The sequence below is a fragment of the Ricinus communis genome, chromosome 6 (assembly GCF_019578655.1).
Source record: "Ricinus communis isolate WT05 ecotype wild-type chromosome 6, ASM1957865v1, whole genome shotgun sequence".
Taxonomy (NCBI): Eukaryota; Viridiplantae; Streptophyta; class Magnoliopsida; order Malpighiales; family Euphorbiaceae; genus Ricinus; species Ricinus communis.
In genome coordinates, this window is record NC_063261.1 from 2004107 (window position 1) to 2023654 (window position 19548).

Consider the following 19548-nt stretch of genomic DNA (forward strand, 5'->3'; position numbering starts at 1 on the left):
AGAAACTCAACCTAGTAGATTCCTCGATGAAGAAGTCCTCATCAAGCTCGGTATATCACAAGAGGTAAACACACTCCTTGAAAATGTAGGGTTTAGAGACTTCTTCCTACCTTAAACCTTAAAAATAGGATTTGAGAATCTCACTAAGGAATTTCTTTCTACCTTAATGATTAATAAAAAGGGAGATGAGGATTATTATTATGGGATAGAATTTAGACTCTTTAGGGAAAAGCGAAACCTTTCAAGACTCCAATTCTCTTCTATTTTTAGTTTTCAAGAAAGATGTCATCTCTCTATTATTGAAAATCTTATAGAAATGACTATTTTCTTTTCATAATTTTGGAGGCAAATCTATACCAAAAAAATTCATTCTAAAGAATCACTCTCCAAAGACCTTAAATCCTTTTCACATTAGGTAGTGCATAGGATGATAGCAACCAACATCCATGTAAGGGATAATGGAGTTGAGAAAGTTCTACAAAAGACCTTATTTTCTTCTATGCGATGATTTATGGCAAGCGCATCCTTATTTCTAAATTTTTTCTTGATCACCTACTTCATCTTGGCAATACTCCAAAAGGTGTCATTCTGATCTCTTCACATGTTAACACAATTTCCAAACACTTCTCAGCCCTAACTCCTCTAAATAAAACTTTTTTAACTCCTTCTATCTCAACACTTCTGCTAGGATTAGCTCTCCTTGAGCATGCCAAATTCAGTAGACTTGGACCTAAGTGTAAAACTAATGGGGAGTACTTCTTACTCATAGGGGAGTATGTGGATGATAGAAAGAAAAGAAAGAAAGACCAAAGAACGCTAAGTGAGCCCATTCCTTCCTCATTTCAAGCTCAATCCTCTTTTTCTTTTGAGGACAAAGTGGTTAAGCAAATGGAGGAAACATGGAATTATCTCCATCACTTGCATGTAGATTTAGTGAAAATCTAAAAAGTCCACAAAATTCCTCATTGTCATGTAGAGGATTGAAAGGAAAAAAGAAGAAGAAAAGCTCCAATTCCACCTCCTTAAGCTAGCTCTAGTGGGAAAGGAAAGGAGCTTATAGCTTTTTAAGAGGAAGAAGAAGAAGAAGAAGATGATGATGATGATGAAGAAGAAGATTGATCTCTTATTTTTCTTTAACTTTCTCTTTCTTTGTTCTTTTCTTTTTTTCACTTTCTCATGTATGCATCTCTCCTTGATCACTTATGTAAAGCATCTTTATGAATGAAATCTTACTTTATTTTCTATCTCTTTGCAATTTATTTTTGTTTGTCTTATTTTTTAATTTTGACAAAGGGAGAGAGAGACCTAAATTGATTCTTAAATTAATAAGTATATGCTTAGAATAAGAATAGAAAAATATATGTATATAACTTAGTTACAAAAACTAAGGGGAAGAAAATGCAGACATTAAGGGGGAGTATTAGGATTATTAAATCCTTAAGTAAATTATTCTTTTAACTCTTGAATATTAGTTACTAACTATTCAATTGCATTTATACTTTTTAATTTTTAATTTTTAATTAATTTGATTGTCAAAATTAAAATAATGCAAACATTGAATGGGAGTATTAACATTGTTAAATCTCTAAGTAAATTGTTCCTTTGACTCTTGAATATTAGTTAGTAACTATTCAATTGCATTTATATTTGATCAATTTTGAATCTCTAATCATTTTGGTTGTCAAAATAAAAAAGGGAGATCATTGACCTAAGGTGCAATTGATCTCTATTTTGATCCTAACAGCCAAATTAATTATCATTAACATCATGACTAAGTGTTTATATGAAAGAGCTCCAAAGGGACCAAACATAGACTAAATATTCTTGAGCCTTGAAGGAAGTCTTGTAAAAAGACCTAAAAAGTGCAAGGGTGCTTTCAGGGTGTAAGGGCACTTTTCATATGACCAAAAGGTTTCAAGACGTTGAAAAGTCCACCTAACATCATGTTGATTGCCTCATGACACCTGGCAATCAAAGTGTCAAAGCATTAAGAAGCGGTAGGGAGCTATATATTAGAACTTGTGACTGAAATGGGTAGATGATAGTGCGATGCGAAACGCGAGGGCGCTTCTAGGTACGGACAAGGGAAGCGTAAGGGCGCAACTGTGGCGTGAGGGCAGTTTTCACAATTAATGCAATGTCAGTAACCGTTAAGATATCAACCACCTTATCCATGCCACGTGGCTGGAGCCATTGGAGCCCCAATGTCTCTTTTCCGAAAGCGCGAGGGCACTTTCCATGACTTTAGGCAATTTTTGCCAAATCATCAATCTTGCAACTAAAGAATTTTTAGCCCTATTATAACTTTTTCAAGAGGTTGGTATGTCTAATTCACTATACAACTAAGTGAGTGAATTAGATATACCAAAACTCTTGCAAATCTATTTTTCAACTTTTTACACTCAATCTCGCTCTTTTTTAAAGTGTATTAAGTTAGAACTCTTTGTTCAACTAAAATTCTAAAGGATTATTGTGTGAGCCTAGGTATTAATAACACAAGGAATTGGTTGTTAAGTAACCATTAATACTCAATGATTAAGAGACTTAGTGATAGATTGATACACTAAGAAAAAAGGTTTAGTGTGAGTCTTGAAAATAACAAGTTGTTGGGTGAACTTGTAAAACCCAAAGTTTGTGATCTTAAATGATTATAATGGAATATTCAAGTGTAATCTTGAGGAGCGGATGTAGGGAGGATTGTTCCCGAACCCCTAAAAACCATTGTGTCATCTTCTCTAACCCTTACTCTCCTTATATTATCTTTAATCTCTTGTGTTCTTATCTAAATCACTAACTTCTGCAATTTGAGGTCACCAATTCGACCCCCATTCTTGGTTCCAAGGGATAACAATGGTAATTGGAATAAAAATTCATATTAAATATTAATAGTAAATAAATGTTAAAAATTTAAAAAATACCCTTTTTATATTGTTTCATATATTCACTTAGATTTATTAACAACAAAGTAAGAATGAGCCTTGTTAGCCTAAGTGCCTTGTCATATGGCGTATTCTCTTATCTTTTGATCTTAACAGATAAATTGATGCTTGGACTAATGTTTCTCTTGAATTCTATTAGTCTAGCATAAATGAAGTTCAAATCGTGACTGCATCATAAAGGTGCGCCCTCGAAAATTAACACTTTAGTGGCAGCAACTTCTAGTCTATAATTGCTCAAAATTGTGATTGCACCATGTAGGCCGCAACTACGAAAATTGAAAGTTTGAAGGCAGAGTCTTTGGCCTTGAAAAGCTTGAAATTGCAACCACATTTTAGGAGGGCGCAACCGCAAAATTTGAAAATTGAAGTATTTATTAGAAACCACCAACAGTCATATCAAAAAGCCGCTGATTCCTGCCGCCAAGTCAGATAGCCGTTGGAGGCATTTCAAAAATTACGAATGCAATTTTCATTCTGATAAATGCATTTAATACATTGTCTTAAAGTAAAAATTGGTGAATCTTTTTTATTATAGGAGTAATGGCTTTTTAAAATTTTTAGGCTATAAAAACCACACTAAATGGTCATTTATGGTTTATCAACAACCTCCAAAAGTCTCAATTATTATGCTTTCATTTATTTCCTTCTTGCAATTAATATTTCTCTTATTTGGTTGATAAAAGAGCTTGAATGCTCTTATGAGGCTTGAGTGTAAGCCAAAAACACTTGGGTCAAGGTTTAAGGGTTAGCTTAGAAAAACTCTTGTAATGGTTGTGTGTGAATCTAAGAAACGCAAGTATGTAATATTTAGTATGAACTTAAAAAACTCCAAGTATAAAGATTGTAATATAGTGAATACCCAATTATATATTGGAGAGTGGATATAGGGTTTGTTAACACCCGAACCACTATAACTCTTTGTGTGATATTCCTCTTACTCTCACTCATTCTTCCTTAACGCAAAAATTTTAAATTATCATCCTCTTCTGATTCACCAATTTAATCCTCCCTTCTTGGCTTATAGGGGCAAATAAGCCTTTTAATATCAAAATATCTCAATAATTTATATGTATAAAATATATATTGTTTTCATATAAAATATAACTAAACGACTCAACTTTATATAAATATTACTCTGATGTAATAATTAGTTTAATATAAATAAAAAAAATCAATTGCTTTAAGTACTTTATTTACAATAATTTTATTAATCAAGTATTCTAATAAGAGATTATGTATTATGAACGAATGAAATCAATATATTAATAAAATAAAATTAATAGTAGTTTACTTTTTTGTTATCTCTTATTGTTAATTTTTGTAAAAAAATTTATTGAGCTATTTGGATTTTTCCAAGTATATATAGTGTGATATTATAATTCATCAATTATTTATAAGATTAAGAAAGTGCCAAATTAAGTTAGCTATATATAAAATTATGATAAAATAAGCTTAAAATTAGGTTAATTGTCGATTAATTCTAATAGAATTAGGAATGTCTTAAATTAAATTAATCAAATATAAAATTGTGATAGAATTATATTGGACTTAATTTTTATTAATTCAATTTTAAAATTATCTTAATCAATTCAAAATTCTCAAATTCTTCATGCTTTTATATAGATTATAGATGTACAGTACAAAATCTCTTTATAGTTATATTATATAGAAGTAACTCATATATGGTCACATTTTCTTTTTAATCACAATCTAAGCGAGTTATAAATATAAATAAATTTTATATTTTAATAAATTTTAATTCCTTTTAGACTCCATATTAGAAAAACTGCATATATATATATATATACTATATTAAAGATTTAAAATAAAATAGAATATTTATGTTGAATTTTTTTTATTTATATTTATTATATGTCCTCTTTATACACTAAAACCAACCAAACATTTAACACATAATAGAATTTATATAATATATTAAGTACATAACTAAACATCTTAGTATCCCTTATATATTGAATAGCTTTGGTGTACAAGGGGCAATACATAAAGAATTAATAAGGATTTTCCATCTATGTAGGATGAGTTTTTGGAAAAACATTTTTCTAATTTCAATTTTTATTTTGAATTATATTTTAAATTTTGAATTATTTTTATAAAAAGCAAGTAAATAGATGCTTTTCCTAAAAACAGGTTTGAGAAAAATAATTTATAAAAAATAAAAAATTAATATATTAAATAAGAAGATTTCCAAATCTGCTTTTTGAATACCCGAGCTGCAATTCCAAATACATCTATAAAATAGTTTGATACAATAATTTATTTTAAATTTTTTTTAAATTATTATCAAATCATTAAACTTATTATCAAAGATATAGAAGAGATATTACAAGCCTATGCTAGGAGTCTTGCAACAAAAGGCTAAAGCAGGGGATATATTTAATTAGTCCATATTTTTAAAATTGTTTAAAAATATATCTATTTTTATATAATGTAATTCTTTAAAATTATATCCATCTTTTTTTTCTTAAAGTATATACTTAATTTAGTCATGTTCTATAGATAATGATATTAAAATTAATATATATTAATTGCAACAAAGACCATTAAGTCAAAATAAGAACTCTTGTACTAGAACTTTATTAAGTTACAATCTTATGACACTAATAAAATTAATTTGAATTTAAAAGCATAACTTTAGAGAATTTTTACTATATTTAAATTTTTTTTTATAATTACAACGATAAATTAAAAAAAATTTAATAAGGCTATCTTTTTTTTTTTGGTGTTTTCAATAATAATGTTTATGTATAATTTTATTAAATTTTATTTTTTATATATATATTTATTTTTAACACATAGAATTTAAGTTTATGTGTAATTTTATATTTTTTATATTAATTTATTAATTAATAAATTATAATTTAATTTATATTTTTAATTAAATACTAATTCTATTTAAAAAATGACATATTAATTATATCTAATATTATATTAATTAATAAATAATCTTCTACTCAGATGATTATACTAATACTACTATAAAAAATAGCATATTAATTATATTTTAATATTATATTAACTAAAAATTATTTTTCTAATAAATAATAATACTAATTCTAAAAAATAACATTTTAAATTTTATTTTTAATATTATATTTAATAATAATCTAATTTTGTAATTATATAATAAATTTTTAATTCTAAAATATAGTAATATGAGTTATATTGTTAGTATTAATTTATATTTAATTAATAAAAATTTTAAAATAATTTTAATATTATTATATTAATAAAATTAAAAATTTGTAAATTAAAAATATTTAAAATTATTTATAAATTTAATATTATAATTAAAATAAAAATAAAAACCAAATTTATAAATAGGAAGAAAACAGTTGGCTTCCTCCAATTTCAGTTTCATTAGTTTTTCTTTTTCTATTTGGGAAGGAAAAGGAATGAACTCCCTCCATTTTTCCTCCTCACCATATTTCCTTTTTTCTATTTTCCTTCTTTCCTCTCTTGGTTACCAAACACGGTGTTCAAGGTATTACTGGTAATTAATATTCGTGGTGATAATTATTAAGGGAAAACATTTTAGGACTTTTTTCCTTCTTCTTTTTTTGAACCAAAGACCTTTTTCCTTAAAAAATTAATTTTCTTAAGATATGTAATGACAAAAACAATTAAATTATTAATAATCGATAACTTTAAAGGTGCTTTGATAAATAAAATAGTAACATATTAAAATGGGAAAGAAATTCTCAACAAGTTTAACGCATATAAATTGTTTACAGACTTTATCATGCTAAATTATAAGTTTATATTAAAGATATATTAAATTTTATTTGGTTAATTATAACATAATAAATAAAATAAAATAAATGTTTTTAATTATAAATATATATTTCAATTTAAATAAAGTTTTAAATGTTTTTTCGTATACTAAAAAAAATTTAGAAACTCTAAAAAATTTTAAAAAAATTGGATGGTAATATATATATATATATCTTAAATTTTTGTCAATTAGTAAATTATATTAAATAAGTAATATTCATAATCTGAATGTTCTTTATTTATTTTGTTAAAGTATTTATATGTAAATATTTAGAATGAACTGACTTTTTATATTTATATTAAAATTCTTTCAAAACTGACGTGTAATATTTTTTATTTTTAAAAAAAATGTGATCTACTAACTTTTAATTAGTAATAAATAAAAAAATATATTTTATTCTATTATTATTTACTTTCTGGTTGAAGGTCGTGGAGTCAACCAATCATAGAAAGACTTCCATCTCCATATAGAGAAAAGACTCGTTCTCAAATTAATGATGGTAGGTAGGTAGGTATAATTAAATGGATTTGAAAATGGTACACATGGAAATTCATGGCCCTTCTTTTATTATTAATTTCTTTTAATAATTATTTTTTATTTATTTTTTGAATAAATATCCTCTGTTTTATTATTAATTTTGGAGTCAATAGATGCTATATCTTGGCTGGCCCAAAGTCGCACTAAAGAATTATACTTGTTAAATCTTTTTGGTTGATTCTCCAATTTGGAATGTAGTCAACATAAGATATACTTTGCATGCAAAAGAAAATGTGATGTCCAAAAAATATAAGTTGTACTTGCACTATATTAAACAAAAAAATGGATCTTTTGCGTTCATATGGAAGTGAGGAGCGGGCGGATATATGATTATGATGGTCATAAAGAAGTTTGGTAGAATTTATTTGGGTACTATCACACTCCTTATTTTTTATAAATTCTTTTTGATGTGATTTACAATTGTGAAATTATACTATTAAATCTTAAACTTTTAATTTAATTATTGAAATATGTTATCAGTACTTATTAAATAGATAATAAAAATTAAAATAATAACTTGTAATTTATAGAAGCAGTTATCTTATTTTCTTTGTCTATTATATTTTGTGACAGACATTAGCGACGAACCTTATCTCTTACTAGATAACAACGGACTTGCGAGAGACTATTGATGATCATAAACCAATGCTTTTACTTCCAAATGGAAATAACTTATCGATGGAAGGGCAACAGAGTATTGGCGATTGATTTTCTCTGTCGCTATATTATAGGTAATTTTAACGCTAAGAATTGGCATCGATACTAACAACGGACTTGCGATAGTAGGACCCGTCGCTAATAGCAACAGATTGTAAATCCGTCGTCAAGAGCGATAAACTTTTCCATCGCTAAAGTGCTTACAGCTAAGCGTCAGTACTGTTGTTGTTTTAATAAGCTGTTGGTGATGGATTAATATTCGTCGCTAATTTTTATATAAAAAAATAGAAGTTTATTTTTTTTTTATGATATTTACTGACGGATTCGCAAAAGCCTTCATTGAAATGACAGGAAGCAGTACCATTTAACTTAAGAATTAGCGATATTTATAATATTAAAACACAAGGTTTAGATCTTTTTCTTCCTTATTCACAAAACCTAAAAAAATATCTCTCATTTTTTCCCTCTCTCATTGTTGCAGACCTATTTTCCTCCTCTCCTTCTCTAATCTCTCTCTCTCTCTCGCCGTCACTCTCTCTCTCTCTCTAGCCTGATGTAGGTAAGAAACATATCCCTTTTACTTTTTTCGTTTAATTTGTTTATTTGATTTTTAATTTATTAAATTGTTTATTTTTTAGGGAATCTGGTAGACCCGATTCTAGGGGATTAACATTTGCATCATAGGTTAGTGTTTTAAATTTCTTTGTCCTCTAATTAATTGTTAGCATTTTTTATTAGAATTAAAGGATTTTTTGGAAAAATTTACAATTAAAGAATAAGAATAAAATCAGCAGTTTAAAGATTAGTGAAAAATTAGAATTGTCAATTTTTTATACTCTAAAGGAAAATAAACAAATAAATCTAGGGTTGTTGCTTAGATCTCGTCAGTGGGTCATTTACTTATTTGCAAGAAAGAAATGGGCCAAAAATCAAGAAGAAAAGAGGGAGTTTGACAATTGAGTTCATAACCTAAATGTTAGAGTAGCTTGTTTGATTAATATTTTCTTTATTTTGACTAGAGTAGAAAAAATGTATAAGTTAGAAGTATATAGATAAAAGAAATTTATGTAATATCACAGCTAAATATAATCTTATAATAAAAATTTTGGAAAAGAAAAAATAGCCAATTATGTTAACAAAAAAAAAAAAGAGAATGTCATGAGAACAAGATAAACATAAAAGTTTATAAAATATGATAGATAAATATAATTTTATAATAAAAATTTGGCAAAGAACAAAAGAACAGTCAATTATGTTTATTAGAAAAAAAATTTAATGAAATTGCCATGAGAGAAAGAAAGAAATAAAAAGTTATGTGATATCATATGTAAATATAATTTTGTAATAAAAATTTGGAAAAGAAAAAAATAGCCAATTATGTTAACTAGAAAAAAATAAGAAAAGAGATGCGAAGTTGGATCCTATACAAAAGGCCAAAACATAGTGGTTATTTAATGTTTTGAAATTGTTACGATGTTTGTTTAATATTGGTTTGTATTTTGCCGGATATATGGTGACCCGAGAAAAACTGGAGGCGAAGGATATATCTTTACTTCTTAGAAGTGCTTTAAGCTATTGAAATTATTATTTTATGTTTTATATATTTATTTTTACTTTATCGAGTATTTGGTGATCAGAGGAAAATAAAGGGTGAAGGATATAATATGGCTTTTTAAAGAAGTACTACACAATTAATACTATATATTTTTATGTGATGTGCATAAGATTAGATTGTTTATTAGAAAACAGACTCAATTTACAGGGCAAAAACTTATGTGCATAGAGAAAGTTCTGCTAAATTTTTGGAGAATGATTAAAATCATTTATTTTTTTTATAATTAATACAATATAAATAAAAATAACTTGAACTCAACTATACACTATTAAGCAAGTGTATATAGCCTTATTAGCTCGTTTGGTGTCTCTCACTCGATAGTGAGAGGTCATCGGATCGTCCAAGTTGGATAATTTGGGAATGCGATATTTGTATATAAACTGGGCACATGTATAGTTATCCATGCATATACAGAAAGACGGCAATATTTGTTATTGTTCTCTGGATGCATTTTGCAATATGTGTTGATTCATGTGATTAACTTTAATGGATTATAAGTCATATGAATGGGCATATATTTCATATGTGCATTTGGGGAACTGTAGGGAGATATTGCTAAATTTTCTATATATTTATGGATATCGTGCACTTGTTCTTGGTCGTATGGATGCATTTCTGAATGAGTAGGTTCCTACCTATCAAAAAAATGAAGTTATAAGGTGTTATTAAGCGTATTAAAGAAATCAATTAATCTACGAATAAGAATATGCATATTAAGTCTATTTAAAGGTTAGTTAATTAATTAAACAATAATTTTTTTTTAAAATACAAAGATAAAGAATGGGATCTGATCGTCAATGGATGTATAGCAGGCTTCATAATGGACTTCTGAAATCGGGAGTTTATTAGTGATATGAAACATTTTATTGAATTCATATGTAGTCAACTAGAATTTATAGATAAGACAAAAATAAGGTGTCCATGTAACCATCGTAAGTGCTAGAACTGCATGTTTCATGAAGTGGAAACAGTAACGCATCATTTATACATATATGGTTTTGTTTCGGAGTATTACAATTAGACTCTTTATGGAAAAACTGTTATGGGATGTAACTGGCACCAGAATGTTAATGATTTTTATGGAGAATATACATAATCATCCAATCCATACCAAACAATGGTAATGGATACTGCAGGTCCTAAATTTAATCCCAATTAAATGGAGGAATTATTGAACCCCAGGGCTCAATGCAGATCAAGACTTGTACCCTGGTTGTAATAACATTCGCAGTTATCGCTTATAGCTCAGTTGATGAACATGAAAGTAAAACACCAAATGTTTGAATGAAATTTTAATGACATGGTACGATTGATCAAAGAGACTACTCCTGTTGATAGTTGTGTGCTTGAAAATTTCTACAATTTTAAGAAATTAGTGCAGAGTATGAGACTACCAGTAGAAAAGATTGATTGTTATCCCTACTATATGTTATATTAGGGTGAAGATAGTGATTTGAATAGCTACAAGTTTTGTGATCATCCTTGATGTAGGAGGCAACATCGAGTTAGTTATCAACGTAAAACATTACAGCCTTATAAAAAGATGTACTACTTTCCCCTATCTCATCGACTGTAACAATTGTATGCATTAAATGCAACAACTAGGGAAATGCTATAGCACGCTGAGTAATGAGGTTGAAGATTGTGTTATGCAGCATTGCTCAGATTCTCCTGCTTGGATGCATCTCGATCAGACACATCTAGATTTTGCTGTTGAAATTCGAAATGTTAGGCTAGGTCTTTGCACTGATGGGTTTCAACCATTCAGGCAATCATGACAATAATATTCTTCATGGCCCATTATTATGATGGCGTACAATTTTCCACCTTGGATGTATATAAAGGATGCCTATTTATTTTTAATGGTTTTAGTACTTCAGCCAAGAAACTCCAAGGATAAACTTGATATTTACTTGTAGCCACTAATTGTAAAACTTAAATAATTATGGTATGAAGGTGTGTAGACATATGATATTTCAAGGAAATAAAATTTCCAGATGAGACTTGTGCTTATATGGACAATTAGTGATTTCCCTATATATTCGATGTTGTTTGGTTGGAGTATTGCTGGAAGGTTAGCTTGCCCCTATTGCATGGAGCGATCTGATGCTTTTACACTTACTCAGAGTAAAAAACAATCATGGTTTAATAACCATCATAAGTTCTTACCACCAAATCATCCATTTCAAAGGAACAAAATGTCATTTATTAAGAATAAAATAGTTAATAAAGTTCCACCACTAGTTAGATCGAGAGTTGAGATATTACATAATATTGAGCAGTTGGGCTTAAGAAGGTTACTAAAGTTGATGCTGATGATATTAATCGATCGATCTGTAATAGCTGCAGTTGGAGGAAAAAATGCATCTTCTCGGATATACCTTATTGGAGTACTAACCTAATTCAAAACAACTTAGATGTGATGCATATTGAAAAAAATATATTTGATAATGTGTTTAACACTATCATGAATGTGGATGGTAAAATGAAAGACACATCCAAATCTAGAAAGAGGTTGCATCGATATTGTCGTCGACCTGAGTTGGAACGTAGTTCTGTAATGAGAAAGTAACTTAAAGCTTGTTATACACTATAGAAGCATGCGAAAAAAGTATTATGTGAATGGATAAAAAGTCTCAAATTTCCTAATGGATTGTGTCAAATATGGCTAGATGTGTGGACATAAAGAAACTTAAGCTCTTCGGGGTAAAAAGCCACGATTATCATGTTTTCACGCAACGATTGATTCCAATTGCATTCTGTGAACTATTTCCTAAAAATGTGTGGAAGGCACTTACAAAATTGAGCCTCTTCTTTAAGGATCTAATAGCTACAATAATAACCAATGAGAACATGATATAGATTGAAGTAAAGATTCCTATTATTCTTTGTAAGTTAGAGCATATTTTTCCTCCAAGCTTTTTTTACTTTATGGAACATCTTCCGATCCACTTGGCTTATGAAGCAAGAATAGTCAGTCCTATACAATACCAGTGGATGTATCCGTTTGAGACGTAAAGAATTAAAGTTACATTGGGCTAAAGAATTGTATAATGTATAATCTGCATTATATATTTATTATGTTCCGATGTTATAGGTACATTAGGAGATTGAAAAATAATATAAAAAAGGTTCAATTGCAAAAGAATTCTCGACCTTTGGCGTTTTTCTCAATTTAATCACATGTTTTTAATTATAACAATGTCATGCGCGACCTTATTAATTTTATCAAATCGATACATAAATGAAATTTCCGGTGAAGTTTATTCCACGTGGCTGCTGGCGCTCTGGTAACTTAAACACGTAGAAACGGTGCGTTTTAAAGTAAAAGCAGAAATGATGCGTTTTGGAGATAAGAAACAGTCAGCTTTTCACATCTTAAACAGGAAAAAAAAGAATGAAACGATGGCGTATATGGTATAAGAAAACCCTAAATCCCTAAAATTGAAATAGCTGTTACTTCTCACCGTTTGTGATTACTGAAACCATTTAAAGAATAGAGTGAAAGTAAAAGAGAGTGAAAGTGAAGCCACTTTGAAGAATCAAACACGTTGTGGTCCCTTCAACCAACAAATACACTGAAGCCAACCATCGTTGACTCCATTACCATCTTCACTTTCATTACCTCTTCCAATGCGTCCTTTCAGCCTTCAAATGATTCATCACCTCTTTCATATAAGGAAGGCATTCATATGTCAGGGTGAAGCCATCGAACTACTGATCCAGCTCGCAATTGAAGCATTACAAGATCAGAAGTTCCAAATGAATCTTCCAATCAACCTAATACAACACCATTACCTCTTCCATGCGTGACCTTCAAACTAGCAGACAAATGTCAATTTGAGGGCATATGAACCACGAGAATAAGAACAACTAGGGTTACAGATTGCATATGAATTTGGGAATTAGGGATTTGGGGCATATGAAGCACAATGCATTTGGTAACAAGGATCTTCAATTTAAGATGTCAAAAACGCACTGTTTCTCATCTCCAAAATGCACCATTTATGCTTTTGCTTTAAAATGCATCGTTTCTACGTGTTTAAGTTACCAGAGCGCCGGCATCTACGTGGAATAAACTTCACCGGAAATTTTATTTATGTATCGATTTGACAAAATTAATAAGATAGAAGGTAGAAGGATCAATATGTAATGCATGTAAGTATGAGGCAGAAGGATCAATATGTAATGCATATTTGGTCGAAGAAGCATCATTGTTTTGTTCGCACTACTCTGAGGATCATGTAAGTATGAGGCATCAGAAACTGCCATGTAGTGATGAGGGTTGTTCAACAGTGGGAGAAAAACATGAAGGTAATCTTTCAATATTTAATTATCTCGGTCAAGCAGTTGGAAAGGGAACATCAAAATTTATAACGAAGGAAGAATATAATGCTCCTTAATGCTACATTTTACTCAATTGCTCAAAATTTGAATCGTTTATTAAGTAAGTATTCATATTTCATATTTTAATTTCATAAAAAAAATTGAATAATTAATTTTTTTTATCTTGTAGAATTTTTGTTTATGATTTAAAGCAATAGCAACCAAACATTGAAAGATATGAGGTTGATGTTAAACTTGAACATGAATTTTCATATTGGTTTGATAACTACATGAGTATTTGTGTTTGAATTAAATTGTTAATTTGAATTTTCTCTTCAATTAGCACCTTTTGTTCAATTGCCAATAATTCCTTTAGGCACATAATCCATTAAACAATATTTCAAACCAATTCATAAAGTATCTAGCTAAAGGTCTACTGCAAACTGTCATTTCATACACAGTATATTATGTGAATGGGTACAAATTCCATACTGAATGACATGGTTCTAACAGAGCTACCATGAACTGTGGTATGTGCATAAAAGGATCTAATTATAGTAGCAATGTGAGTGACTATTATGGGCAATTGATTGAAGTTATACAGTTAGAGTATCCTACATTATCTATTAAGAGAACCATACTACTTAAGTGTGAATGGTTTGATTCGAGTTGAAACTGGGGACTAAAGTTTATTCTCAAAATAAGCTTATAGAGGTCAAACATAAGCACATATTTAATAAGTATGAGCCATTTATTTTAGTTGCTTAAGCTTGTCAAGTGTATTTTTGTCCTTACTCTAGCCTAAGGCGTGACAAAAGCGAATAGTGGGTTGTTTGCAAAATTAAACTAAGGACTATACTCAAAATTATAGAATTATCTGAAACAACACAACTATCTCGAGTCGTACCGTCCTTCCAAGAAGATGACATTGAGACTCATTCTATTATAATTTAAGACATTACAAACTTTTTCTCTTTGAATGATCCACAAGGTGAATACTTAGAAATTGATGATGACATTGTTGAAAAAGAAGAAGAGGAAAAGGAAAAGTTAGAATCAGATGATGAGAATGAAGAAACAGAAGAGAATGATGGTTTGTACTATGGATTGATAGTGATTAAAGATAATGTCTTAGACGAGGTTGAACATACTCATTTATGCGAATATGTATTAATTTATTATTTTGAATTTCAATCTTTAGAAAGATTTTGTTGGAAAGTGATTATCTATAATTGATTTTTTTTTTGCCAATTTTTGTTTGTATATTTACCTCATATGGTTTGATTGTAGTTAATATGAAGGGTCGAGATGGGTCTACACCGTCAGGCCGTGGGACGGATGGGCAAGGGCGAGGCGTGGACGAGGATCAGATGGCCAAGGCCGAGGGCGAGGTGGGCGAGTGTCAGAGGCGCCAACACCATTATCAGTTCCTCCTTCGCCAGCTTCGTCGTTATTTGTTGTACGACTCCCTACATCTCCTTCTATATCATCCCCACATGTAGCACCCTCCCTATCATAGTCACCCACAACATCTCCGATAACTTTTTATGCGGCACGCCAATCACATCCTCGGCCTCGGTAGTAGAGTCAAGTGCTGCTGGGTAGTTACTTGAGCTCTATTCTAGAAGGTATACGTATATAATTTATGATTTATTTATTCGGTGTTTGTTTATTTTTATTATTATGTATAGTTTTTGTTTAATTTTTTTTTGTTCAGTCTAATGCTTGTTCATCCACCATATCAAAGATTTTTCTACAAAAAATGGATCCTGCTGGCCATTCATGGAAGACAGTGCCACCGGCTATCAGAAAGTATTATTGGCAAGAGTTTCAGGTTTAAATTATTTTAACTAATACTTGTATTATTATTGTATTTATTAAATCATTTTAAAAAGACATGGACCCATTCTATAGGGGGTATATATTCATTGTATAGGAGAGATTCTGCCGAATTTTTATTAGTTTTGTTTATTAGTAACTATTTCCACACTTTCGAGTAACTTTCGACTAATATTTTTTCTTCTATTTTTTCAATAACACTTTATATGGCAGTCACATCTTAAGACCCAAATTCGTAGGAGGTGGGAATCGTAAGCAAGTATCTAATGCACCAATAATCTGTTGAGGTGCAGGAGATCCGATAAGAGACTGTTGGCTGTCCCGTATAATGTTTGGGACAGTTCGCAGAAAAAATGGTCCAAGCCTGAGTTCAAAGCAAGTGTGTTACAACATCGAAGAACTGGTTGAGCAAGACAAGCGGCCCTATATTTGGTCCTTCACGCCATATTAGAGGTTCTATCTCTATAGCATAGTGTAATAGACGTATGGTGATAATCATATCTTAAATTATATGTTTCATATTTATTTAACTTTATTTATTTAATATTTAATGTTTTCTTTGGCCGGATAAAGAATTAGGTTGAGAGCCAAATTACATTGAGCTTTTTGAGGCTACACACATGAGCAAGAAGAATAAAGACTGGTTGACATAAGGTCTAAGGAAGTAGCTGTAAGTTTATTAACAATTAATATTTAAGGTTAATTCTTCTAATTAATTTTTAACAATTTTATTCTATTAATAATTTTTTAAACTAATTGCAAGATTGCTATGATGAGCTGAAAGAGAAAGCTAATTAGACCTAGGACGGTTCGACAGAGACGTAAGAGTCAGACCTAAAGAAATTGTTCTTACAAGCGTTTGGTGGAGAGAAGAAGTGTCGAGTGTACGACATGGGTGCCAGAACTCCAGACTTCTACAACAGTTCCTCCTCCTCCACTGCTGCATTTTTAGATTTTAATGTCTAGTGTATGCGAGACGCTAGTTGCCAAGACTTGCAGCATGAGCTGCAATATCAGATGAGGAGCAGCGGGTAGCCATGAAGGCATAACGGGTTGCAATGGAGTGGCAAATGCAGGAGCATATGTAGAAGCAAATGGACATGCAACACCTCATTGTAGATAGCTTGCACCTCCATAAGATCCTTCTTCATTAGCATCTAATCCTGACCATTGATTTATTGACTATCGACTAATTTTATTTTTTTCATAGTTTTATAAATTCTATATACTTTATGATATTATATTTTGTAATCAAATTTGTTTATTGATTTATATATAATTTCTCTCATCTTTCCATTTAATTTCTCTACAATATTGTGTTTTATTAACACTAATAATAATAAAGAATATTTTATATTAAAAACCAACAATTGAATGACGAACCAAAATTAAATATTATTTTTTAAGAAATAAATTAGCGACGGACAAATAATTCATTATTAATAGAAGCAAGAAGTGAGGGACATGTCCATTGCATATTAGTGACAAACCAAATTTATCGCTAAACGTCTACGAGTTAGCAAGGATCGTCCATTGTTATATTTATGACGTTAGCAACGGACGATATCCATCGCTAATTAGCAAGGACCTAACTAGGGACATTCCGCTGCCACACTAGCAAGGGACGCATTCCGTCACTAAATGGATTTCCTTAGCGATAACTTCTCCCTCGCTAAGTTGTCGCTACTCTTTAAAATCCCGTTGCCAAGTTTATAAGTCTTTTCCATCATTCACCGAAGATTATCTATCGCCTCATCAATCGCTATATTACGATAGACTTAAAATTTTTCTCAATTAGTGATTAGCGAGGCTCGCTTTACCGATGGATGATATTCATTGTAAGTCCGTCGCTAAGTTGCTTTACCAACGGATTTAACCCCTCCAGCAACAGTCTTTATCCGTCGCTTTTTTCCTATTTTGTTATAATAGATTATTTACTTTCTGGTTGAAGGTTATGCAGTTAACCACTCATAGAAAGCCTTCCATCTGCATATAGAGCAAAGCCTCGTTTAATGATGGTAGATAGGTGTAATTAAATGGATTTGAAAATGGTACCACACATGGAAACTCATGGCCCTTCTTTTATTATTAATCTTTTAACAATTGTTTTTTCGTTTTTTTTAAATAAATATCTTCTTTTCTATTACTAATTTTGAAATCAGTAGATGTTATATCTTGGCTGGCCTAAAATCACAATAAGAAATAATATTTGTTAAATCTTTTATTTGATTCTCCAATTTAAAAGGTAGTCAATATAAGATACACTTTAAAGTTGCCATAGAAAATGTGATGTCCAAAAAATGTAAATTCTACTTGCATTATATTAAAAAATTGAATCTTTTGCATTCATATAAAAGTTAGGAGTGGGCAGATATATGATTATGATGGCCATTGACAAGTTTGGTAGAATTTATTTGGGTGCAAAAGACTATCACACCCCTATTTTCTATAGGTTTCTTTTGATGTAATTTACAATTGTGAAATAATAGTTGTTAAATCTTTGATTTTTACTTTTAAATATTGAAATCTGTTACCTAGTGCTTGTTAAGTAGATAACAAAAATAAGAAATAATAACTTATAATTTATAGAAGCGGTTATCTTTTCTTTTTCTTTTATTATGTCTTTTTTTCCTCTATTATTTTTAGACTCAACTTATTAACCCACTATAGTAGGTTAGAGGTGACTTTTACTTTTATCTACTGTAACATGTTATATCTATAGGTGTAAAATACATCAAGTGCATGTTAGAATGACTCTTTTCTATATATACTGATTATATAAGTGAAATAAGAAATTCTTGTCTATTTTATATATACATGTCCATTTATACACTAAACTGATAGATGAATGATATATAATTATTAGTTTTAAATAATTGAATGTGTCAATTATTAGATATGAAAAATACATATATATTGATGTACGCTGTCCACACACAACAAAGTGCACTGATCATATCAAGTAATAAAATGATGATTAAAAGTATCGTTCCACTAGAGACTAACTGTGAATACTATTTTCAAACATATACTAATTGTTAGCAAATTAGATGTTTTGGATATGGTGGAATTTAAAAGTAAACTAAGTTAAAAGCAAGAATTAAATCAATTGGAATATTTATTAAGAAGGAAGCTTATTCAGGTAATGAATCCCCCTAAAAAGTTAAATTCTTCATGAATCAATTAGCAATTAAATCAAACCCAAAAGATGAATTGGCATTCCATAAAATTAGGTAAAAGCCTCTCTGAAGTGATTAAACCCTAATTCCTAAGAGGAAGAAAATGAATCTCTTCTCAAACCTACTCACTTAGGTCATGCTTTAGGTTTAACGAACTTTTATACTAAAGAATTTTATAGATCTGTCTCTAGTATCTTAATCAATTCTTAATCCCTAAGAGGATCAATTTATAAATAATTGTCTCTAATCAATTTATGAAAACAAATCACAATCAATACGTCAACTTATCAATTGAAATAGATAATTAAGCAATCAAGGGGATAAGAGCTTAAGCCTAAGTCTAAAAGCCTCATTTTAATCCTCACTTAAAACCTATTTGTATGTTACCCAAAAGGTTCCTAATATTGTAGGTAATGAATATGGATTATGAATTAAACTCCTTTAGTTCAATGTTAATTCTCTAATTTAACTTAATTCGTATTCAGATATCAAGAATGGCATCGATTAATGCATCATGACCATCCAAATATGTAGGAATGGTTAAAGTGCATTAATCAACCTTTGTAATGAACAATCTTATAATGTAATTCAATCCTTTCATTGTACTTTTGTCCTAATCAATTCAAAGAGTATGGATGCAAGTGTTAACTCTATAATTAA

General features: G+C 29.7%; 1 long non-coding RNA gene across 4 annotated transcripts; it reads left to right on the forward strand.

Annotated features, from left to right (window-relative positions):
* Nucleotides 1-8358: 8358 nt before the first annotated feature.
* Nucleotides 8359-16977, forward strand: LOC112535196. Of its 4 annotated transcripts, none has more exons than XR_007216284.1 (6): nt 8359-8488; nt 8568-8613; nt 15161-15498; nt 15588-16162; nt 16283-16379; nt 16473-16977. It is a non-coding gene; the product is annotated as an uncharacterized LOC112535196 (long non-coding RNA). The 4 variants fall into 4 exon arrangements; XR_007216286.1 differs by having other exon boundaries at nt 8360-8488; nt 15161-15704; nt 15923-16162; XR_007216283.1 differs by having other exon boundaries at nt 8360-8488; nt 15161-16162.
* The last annotated feature ends 2571 nt before the right edge of the window (nt 16978-19548 follow it).